The sequence below is a fragment of the Myotis davidii genome, unplaced genomic scaffold (assembly GCF_000327345.1).
Source record: "Myotis davidii unplaced genomic scaffold, ASM32734v1 scaffold115, whole genome shotgun sequence".
In the NCBI taxonomy this organism is placed as follows: domain Eukaryota; kingdom Metazoa; phylum Chordata; class Mammalia; order Chiroptera; family Vespertilionidae; genus Myotis; species Myotis davidii.
This window is the reverse complement of record NW_006291010.1, coordinates 1,572,361-1,580,462: the sequence shown is the minus strand read 5'-3', so window position 1 is coordinate 1,580,462 and position 8,102 is coordinate 1,572,361. Positions and strand designations below refer to the sequence as shown.

The 8,102-nt window shown below is 41.3% G+C and overlaps 1 protein-coding gene across 7 annotated transcripts in view; it reads right to left on the bottom strand.

Moving 5' to 3' along the window:
* Window positions 1–2,311, bottom strand: part of SAMD7 (sterile alpha motif domain containing 7) — a 29,052-nt gene extending 26,741 nt beyond the window's left edge. For 6 of the 7 annotated variants that reach the window (XR_001513898.1, XM_015564155.1, XM_015564161.1 and 3 more), the window contains exon 1: window positions 2,079–2,311. The gene's annotated coding sequence lies outside the window, so the exon portion shown is untranslated. The remainder of the gene's footprint in view (window positions 1–2,078) is intronic. The other variant, XM_015564162.1, reaches the window with a different exon arrangement.
* Window positions 2,312–8,102: the final 5,791 nt, after the last annotated feature.

Sequence of the window (8,102 nt, the reverse complement as noted above, 5' to 3'; positions counted from 1 at the left end):
TTGACCGGAATCGAACCTGGGACCCTTCAGTCCGCAGGCCGACGCTCTATCCACTGAGCCAAACCGGTTTCGGCAAGAATCACATATTTCTTGAGAAGATTACAAGGGAATTCTAAAATTATCCAAGCACTCATTTCAAGTGGAAGAAATAGTTTAAAATATCTCCATCCCAAATGTGCATCACAGTAATTTATAATAGGACAAATGATATTGCTGCTTAAAATTTGAGTGACTGATCTCACCTTCAGCCTCCGTCCCACATCTTCCACAAAGCTTCTGCCCGTTCCCGGGATTTCATCCCTGTGGGCACTCTGTCTAAACATTTTTGCTCTTGTGGAGCTCCCAGTCTTACTCCATGCCTCACTGACTCAGAATGCAGTCCACTTCTCTCAATGTCCACATAAAGCCACTCTCAGTGTGTAGCCGACTTTACTGAAGTTTTGGCCAATTGGAGTGGGGATGTGCCTCCAAAACAACTTAAAATTGAACAAGACTTCTCCATTCCTCTGGGTCATTTTGACAAGTCAGGCTCTGGTTTCTTGTTCGTTTCCATGACCTTCTTTCAGCTGGTACCCCAACAACTCCAAACCAATTCTCCCCATTTTGTTTTGCAGAGGCCTCTCGAGACCCTCTCCCAGACTCTGCTCTGAGCCTTTACTCAATGGGCCCTCCACTCTGGGTCCTACTTACCCCCTTCCTTCCCATCTTTACCAAAGATAGAAAATTTAGAGAGTTCTTTTCTACTGGTTTGAATTAAGCCACTAACATCCCATTTTAGAAGGCAGCTAGACTTAATTTTGGTTTTAAATAACAATAAGCACCTTTTCTGTTATTCTAGCACAGTATACACAAAAATGAGTTATCACTGTAGTATACTGCCAGCAAAGACTTAATACAGAAGCATTTGGCAGTGACCGTAAAATATATTTCACTTTTACTAGAGGCATGTGCTCTAGCACTTTCTAAACATAGCTCCTCACAGTGAATATACCATGGAAGTGTTGGTGAAGGCAAGTGGTATGTGCATGGTTCCCTCACCACTTATTTCTTTTCATTCTGGAAGCTCATTGTCATTAGATCCAGCCACACCTTCTTAAAATGTAAAGTTCTAGGCATATTTGCAGATCTTGGGTCACAAGGGATAAACCTTTGACATCATTAAGCAAATAGAAATTATGTAATCCCTTTTCTACTTGAATTTAACATACGTTATGTGCTATTACAATCTGTATAAGTTATGTTCCCTTCCTTCAAAAGATTGTGAACCACAATCTATTATATATAAAATTCGTACATAGACTAAAGAAATTCTAGCAGTACTCATATAGTTGAACTGAATTTCAGGTATTTTAGATAGTTGCAGAGAATGAATTAAGAAATAGTAACATAAAATATATTATTTTCATGATTATAATTGCTTATTCTTCAATGGTTTTTTTCCCCCCTGAAATGATCTACTTTGACACTTCATGGCCCATATATTATGACAATTTTTGGAATATGGTTACCTGCAGTAATGGGAGGGAAGCCATTAAGATAATAATGTACAGTAAATATGTAGCAGTAACACACAGAGGCAGGTACTTGATATATTTGAAGATGACAAAACACTTAAATTTATATATAACTTTAAACTGACTTTATCTTTTAAAACTTCCTTTTGCCTTCACCTAAAAAAAATTAAGGCAAGGTAGTATTTATTTCTTTACTTGACAGGAGCAGTATATTACCTTCACTTGTTAGTAGCTTCAGCCAAATAAGAACTTATTAGCTACCATACTGCTAGTATCAGAGCCAATAACATTTATAGATAAAACTTTATATAAATTTCTGTTTCCGAAGTGTACTGTGATATATATATATATATATTTCTTGTACCTACCAGTGGTTATGGGAGGAATGCTGTTGATGATACTTATACAAGATTATTTTCTTACTTCTCCATTTTTCATTAGCCTCCTATAGAACTATATTCCTTTTAAGATCAAATTGTCCTTTTACTTTACATATGCAAACATTTTTGGTAAAAGCGACTAGCCTCGGTCTGGACTAACCCGCGTGTAGATTTGTGTACTCACATCCTCTGGGAAGACGCCTTGGTGTTGACGCTGCTCACGGAAAGTCCACCGGAAGGCTTTCTGCCTTTCAATTGCAGACGCTCCTCTGCCTGCAGGTTGAAAAGCACATCTGACCCCTGCAGCAGACACTGTCTCCGTTACTTCCCCTGGCCTTAAATATGAACTCGGCTAAGGTGATTAGTCCTATTTCACGACAGATATGGTGCCCTCCGGTGTCCCCAGCAGCCCGGAGAAAAGATGCTAAGCCCCAGGAAAGTGCACTGGGGAACATAAACCTGCCTCAGGGTTTAGCCTTCAGTGTAATCCCTCTTTAGCTTCTAAGGTGCTTTGTGGGCATTCACTTACTGCTGTCCTTCAACACAAAGGGAAAAGACTATGCAAATGAGCAATAAGCTTTTCTTTGATGGAAATATGACCTATTTCATATTCTCAACAGGTGTTAGTGGAAAAGTTCCTTTTGCAAGTAGGACAAAAAATAAAGCTGCTTTCCACGGAGCGGCAAAATTAAACAAAAGGTGGCAGACTATTTAAGAAAGAATCTTCTCGCATTGACAAGTGTACTTTACTTCTCACAGACAGTGAGAAAACCCTTCAGAGTCTCTGGGAGAGCTACAACCTACACAAAAGAGAAAACATGGAACTTTGAAAATTCAACTTTTAAAAAATATATATATCTTATTGATTTTTTACAGAGAGGAAGGGAGAGGGATAGAGAGTTAGAAACATCACTGAGAGAGAAACATCGATCAGCTGCCTCCTGCACACCTCCCACTGAGGATGTGCCCGCAACCAAGGTACGTGCCCTTGACCGGAATCGAACCTGGGACCTTTCAATTCCCAGGCCAACGCTCTATCCACTGAGCCAAACCGGTTAGGGCGAAAATTCTACTTGTTTTATTTACTAGAGAAATAGAGAATTTGTAGCCTTGAAAAATAACGTTCTTTTTTTTTATTCCTACTAATTCACTAGAAGTGGAAAGTACAAAATTTAATATAAAAAATTGAAGTGTTACAAGTAATGCTTTAGGCTTCCTGTTTGAAGATAATTTGCTCCTTTGTTGACACACATTGTCATTGGCTATTGAGGCCATTATAAGAAACACCAGAAAGTACTATTTGATGTCACTCTAGGGTTACCGTTCATAAAACAGCGCACAACAGCAGGAACTTCAGTGACCAACAGATCCCGTCAAGTCCCAGGCCCACCATTTCTGAGCTGTATGGCCTGGCCAAGTTGTTGAACTTCTCTGAGCCACCTTTTCTCCACCTCAGAAGAGTCTCAGAGAGTGTTTTTGAGATGTGAAGGCAACAGTGCTGACAAGTACTTGTATAGTCCCCACTAAGTGTTAACTATGATGTTAGGTAACGACATTACATGGAGTCCTCAATTGAGGATCCATGGGAGAAATTTTTCTGAGCCTTCAGTACCAGGCATAATTGGGCATTTTCCAGAGAAATCAGGCCAAAACAAAATCTCAGGAATTATGTAACCAGTGAATTTTTCTTTCCGTTGGCTAGCAGTAAGCTCCACTTGCCTTTAGGCATGCATTTTAAAACCAGAAAGTACCTATGGCTTCAACTTGTTTTTTCTAACATTAGCGTCCCTTTGCCTTAATTTCTTTACTGAACTGTCTTTCTCATTGAATTATATATATATTTTGATGTTTCTGCTAATCCTATATTATAAAGAGCTAATATGCTAATTAGACCAAACAGCAGAACAACTGTCTGGACAACCTTCCGGAAGAAGCCAGGGCTGCGAGGGCCCAGGCTGGGTCTGTGAGGGCCAAGCCCCTTGCATGAATTTCATGCACTGGGCCTCTAGTCTATAATAATAAAAGCATGATATGCTAATTAGACTGAAACACCTTCCGGACGACCACACTATGACATCCACTGGTGCCAGGCCAGCCAAGGCATGGGGCAATGCGATTGGTTGGGGGCTCAGCCATCACCCCATGATTGCCCCGCAGAGGGAGGCCCAGGCCACCGACCCGTGGGCTTCGGCAGGTGGGTGGGGCCTCCCTCTGTGAGGGAAGCCTGCGTCCCAGGTGCCAGAGGGAAGCCAGTGCTGGCAGCTGGGGGAAGGAAGGCCTACTTTTGCACAAATTTAGTGCATCGGGCCTCTAGTGAATAATAAATGCATAGAGATTTCATCACTCTGATAAAAGCCAAATTAGAAGAGCTTGTGTCTGAGAGGCTTGTTTATACATTGCTCAATGGGAACTTGTAAATGCATTGTTTTTATACAAGCAACATCCTAAAGCTCAATTAAGTTCCTGGCAGCCCATATGACCCTATCTAGCGGTGTAACAGCAGTCCTCATTTCAATGTGAATCTACCATTTATAATTCTGCTCTGGATATGTGCTCAGAGTGCCAGTGGGTTCATGAGTGACGGGATTTCTCCTGATCCAACACTGGGTGAGTTTCCAGACCCCCACTTGCAGTTGTTACTTCTCTTACTCCCCTACACCAGCTCCTGCTATGAGGTTGGGGTTGAGACTAGAGGAAGGGAGGAAGGAAGGAAGGAAGGAAAGAAGGAAGGAAGGAAGGGAGGAAGGAAAGAAGGAAGGAAGGTAAAGAGCCTTGACATGGAGGGCGTAAGAGAAATAGTGGGCTTTTGGAGAGTCTGGGCTCTGATTGGAAGAGGGAGAGAAGACATAGAAGCTTCTGGTATCCAGTTAATACATACCAGTCTGGCTGTGCTGATTGTTAAAATATTGAAATTCTCCTACAGTGGTTGGAAAGTAGTCACTGCCCTGAGCACCCAAGTGCTCTCCGGAGCAGGTTGCTCCTCTTCTCCCCTGAGACACCTGCACACAGTACTGCATCTGAAGGGCAGTTCCTAACACAGCAGGGGCCTGCAGCTTCCTGCTCTAGCACCTCAACTATAGTCCAACCGGATTGGTCTATCCTGGGGGTGAGTGTTGCTGAATGAGAGCAAAAGATCAGTGCTGAAGACCGGGTTCTCTGACAGTGTGACGCCAGAGGAGGGGGAATGGCGGGCTCAGAAGGCCCTGGCCAGTTTGAGAATAGTTGGGAGAAGCGCCACAGGAAGAGAGGAGCAGATGAGAATGAGAGGCTAGCAGTGGCCTTGGGGGTGATTTGTTGTAAATTTGTACCCTACACTCCGTCAAAGAAAAGCCTCTTTATTTTCCTGCATCTGGTCTAGTCTCCTCCTAAGGTCCTACTCTCTGGATAAGAGGTGAGAAACTATGCTTAGTGCAATCTGGTAAATTAAACCTACCCAACAATATAAAGAATCAGTGTTTCTCAGGTAACATGGTCAATTCCAAGATTACATTATCTCCCTTGGATTTTTTTCTCCATCTCCTTTTCTTCCTTGAGATGGCACGTGTTTGAGGGGTGGACAGCTTGCAGTACCTTTGTGGTGAAGGAGTGGGGGAGGGGATCTCAGAGAGAGTTGAGGGACCATATTCTTCCCTTCTGCTCTCCTGGGGCTCCCGCAGGCTCAGGGTCCCGCTGGCTTCCCAGTGCAGCACCACTGCCCTGTCTGCAAATGCATCACTGCCTGCTGCCTCAGCATCTGACACTGCGGATTGGCCATTCATCTCCTGTAGCCCGTGACCACAGAGCTATTTTTGCATGGCACTGGAGACCCACTCTAGCAAGCTTCCCAGATCTCGTCTCTACTATTCTTTTAGCACCCGAGGGGATGCAGACACTTCTAGGGCCTTCCATTCATGTCACTCAGGGTCACTCAGAGAAGCTAATTCAGGCTCTCTCTGCCTGGCCTCTTGGCAATCCTGGATTGCTCCAGGGCACTAGCTGAGAAGTGTTCCTCCAGGAAATCACATGAGACGTGTAGCGAAAGTCCTCTGTGCTCACCTAGCACAGCACTGCTGTCCTGGACTCTAGAATGCCCGGTGCCCCTGGAATCAAAGGGTAGGTCACCTTCTTCCTGACTTTCTGGGACTTTCCTGATGTACAACTGTGAGCAGTCCTTGATATGCTAGCCAGTGGGGATGATCTGGAATTAAGTTATCCATTCACTCTATACAAAGCCTAGTTTTAAGTTCAAATGTCTTGACTAAGTAAATGAAAAAAGAAAGTGTGGGACTCAAAGCCAGCCTACCCCAGCTTCTTCATTGATGAAAGTTCTCACCCCCTCCCTTCCTGTGGCAATAAACCTCATGGCCCCACCTCTGAGCCGTCTTAAGAAGTGGCTTCTGCCTTTGTAGCTTCACATCTTTGTATCATCTCCATCTATTTAATTTAGCTTCAAATTCTGTTCTTGCTACATTTCTTACTGACTTAACATCAGTGACTTTTCTGGGTGTAGTGAGGATACACTGAAAAAAATTGTTTTTGAACCATTTTAAATCATCATTTGTTTTGATGCTGACACATTTCTGATCCACCAAGCCCTTGAAATGATTTTCTCCTGTAGTGTTGACAGCTCTATTTCTGGAAATTAATCATGTAAGTATAGAAATGCAGTGCAATGGGATTTATTCCAAGAACACTTTTTTTTTTTCATGTAACAACAAGAAAGAATAGGAAACATCCCTTCTTCATCTGTTCTCCCTTTCTTTGCCCAAAATATAGATGCCCCGGTGCCCCTGGTATCAAGGGGTAGGTCACCTTCTTCCTGACTTTCTGGGACTTTCCTGATGTACAACTGTGAGCATGATTTAAGAAAACTAAAAAATTGGGATCTCTAGCTTAATGATATTGTGATTCATTTGTTAAAAATATGGTGGCAGCATTAAATACATTCTTCTGAAATTGTTAGATCTTGTTTTATAATGCTTCTAACAATTAGCAAGCCTTGTACAAATGAAAATATTTATTATAACATACATCACATCAACTTGCATATATTCATATCTATGAAATATATTATTGTATTGTTATGAAGGCAATGGCATTGAACTAGTGAACTTTGATTCATCTCTTGCTTAGGCAGGATGGGGTAAAAGTAGGTTTACAGTTGTGAGTACATGAAACACAGTTTATTCTTGTTGTATTATTGTATTATTTTCCATACAAACAACTATAAACCTACTTTTGCCCTACCCTGTATATATTGTACAAGTGGACAATAGTTTGGAAATAGTAAGATAAGAAAGACAATCAACAAAGGTTTTCGTTTCTTTAGATACTAGTTTTAACAGTTATTTTTCTTAATTTCCCTAATTTTAAAAGTCTTACTTTCCTTAATATCCCCATTAAAATATAAGATTACTTATTAACTTGTTTTAGCACTTAAAATCTTACTAAGATTTAGAAAGCCACGAACCCTGAAAATAGTAATACTAAAAAATCATATACCGCATGGCAAAGTGCTTTTAAAATATCATTTGATTTTAATGGCCATAAAATGCTGAGCACCATGAGAACTATACGCCAAAGACGTGGTTCTTCCTTACAATTTATCAAAAAATGTTTTGCAAATGACTTTTGTTTCTTCTACATGACTCCCCTGATCCTCTCTCTTCACCACTGATATACCATAAATACTAAGCAGGAAAAATAATTGACAAGGTATAGAAAAGAAAGTTGGCTAGGCAACATGAAGAAATGACATTTTCTCTTCAAACAGGAAAATCAATTCAAACAATTGCACTTGTAAATTGCTTATTAGTCATTTATTTATTTATTTAAAATAAATCTTTATTGTTCGGATTATTACAGTTGTTCCTCTTTTCCCCCCCATAACTCCCCTCCACCCAGCTCCCACCCCACCTTCTGCCCTTACCCACCCCCACTGTCCTCATCCATCTGTGTATGATTTTTATCCAGTCTCTTCCCCCACTCGCCACATCCCCCCTGAGAATTGTCAGTCCACTCACTTTCTATGCCCATGATTCTTATTATATTCACCAGTTTACTCTGTTCATCAGATTTTTTATTCACTTGACTTTTAGATTCACTTGTTGATAGATATGTACTTGTTGTTCATAATTTTTATCGTTACCTTTTTCTTCTTCTTCCTCTTCTTAAAAGATACCTTTCAGCATTTCATATAATACTGGTTTGGTGGTGATGAACTTCTTTT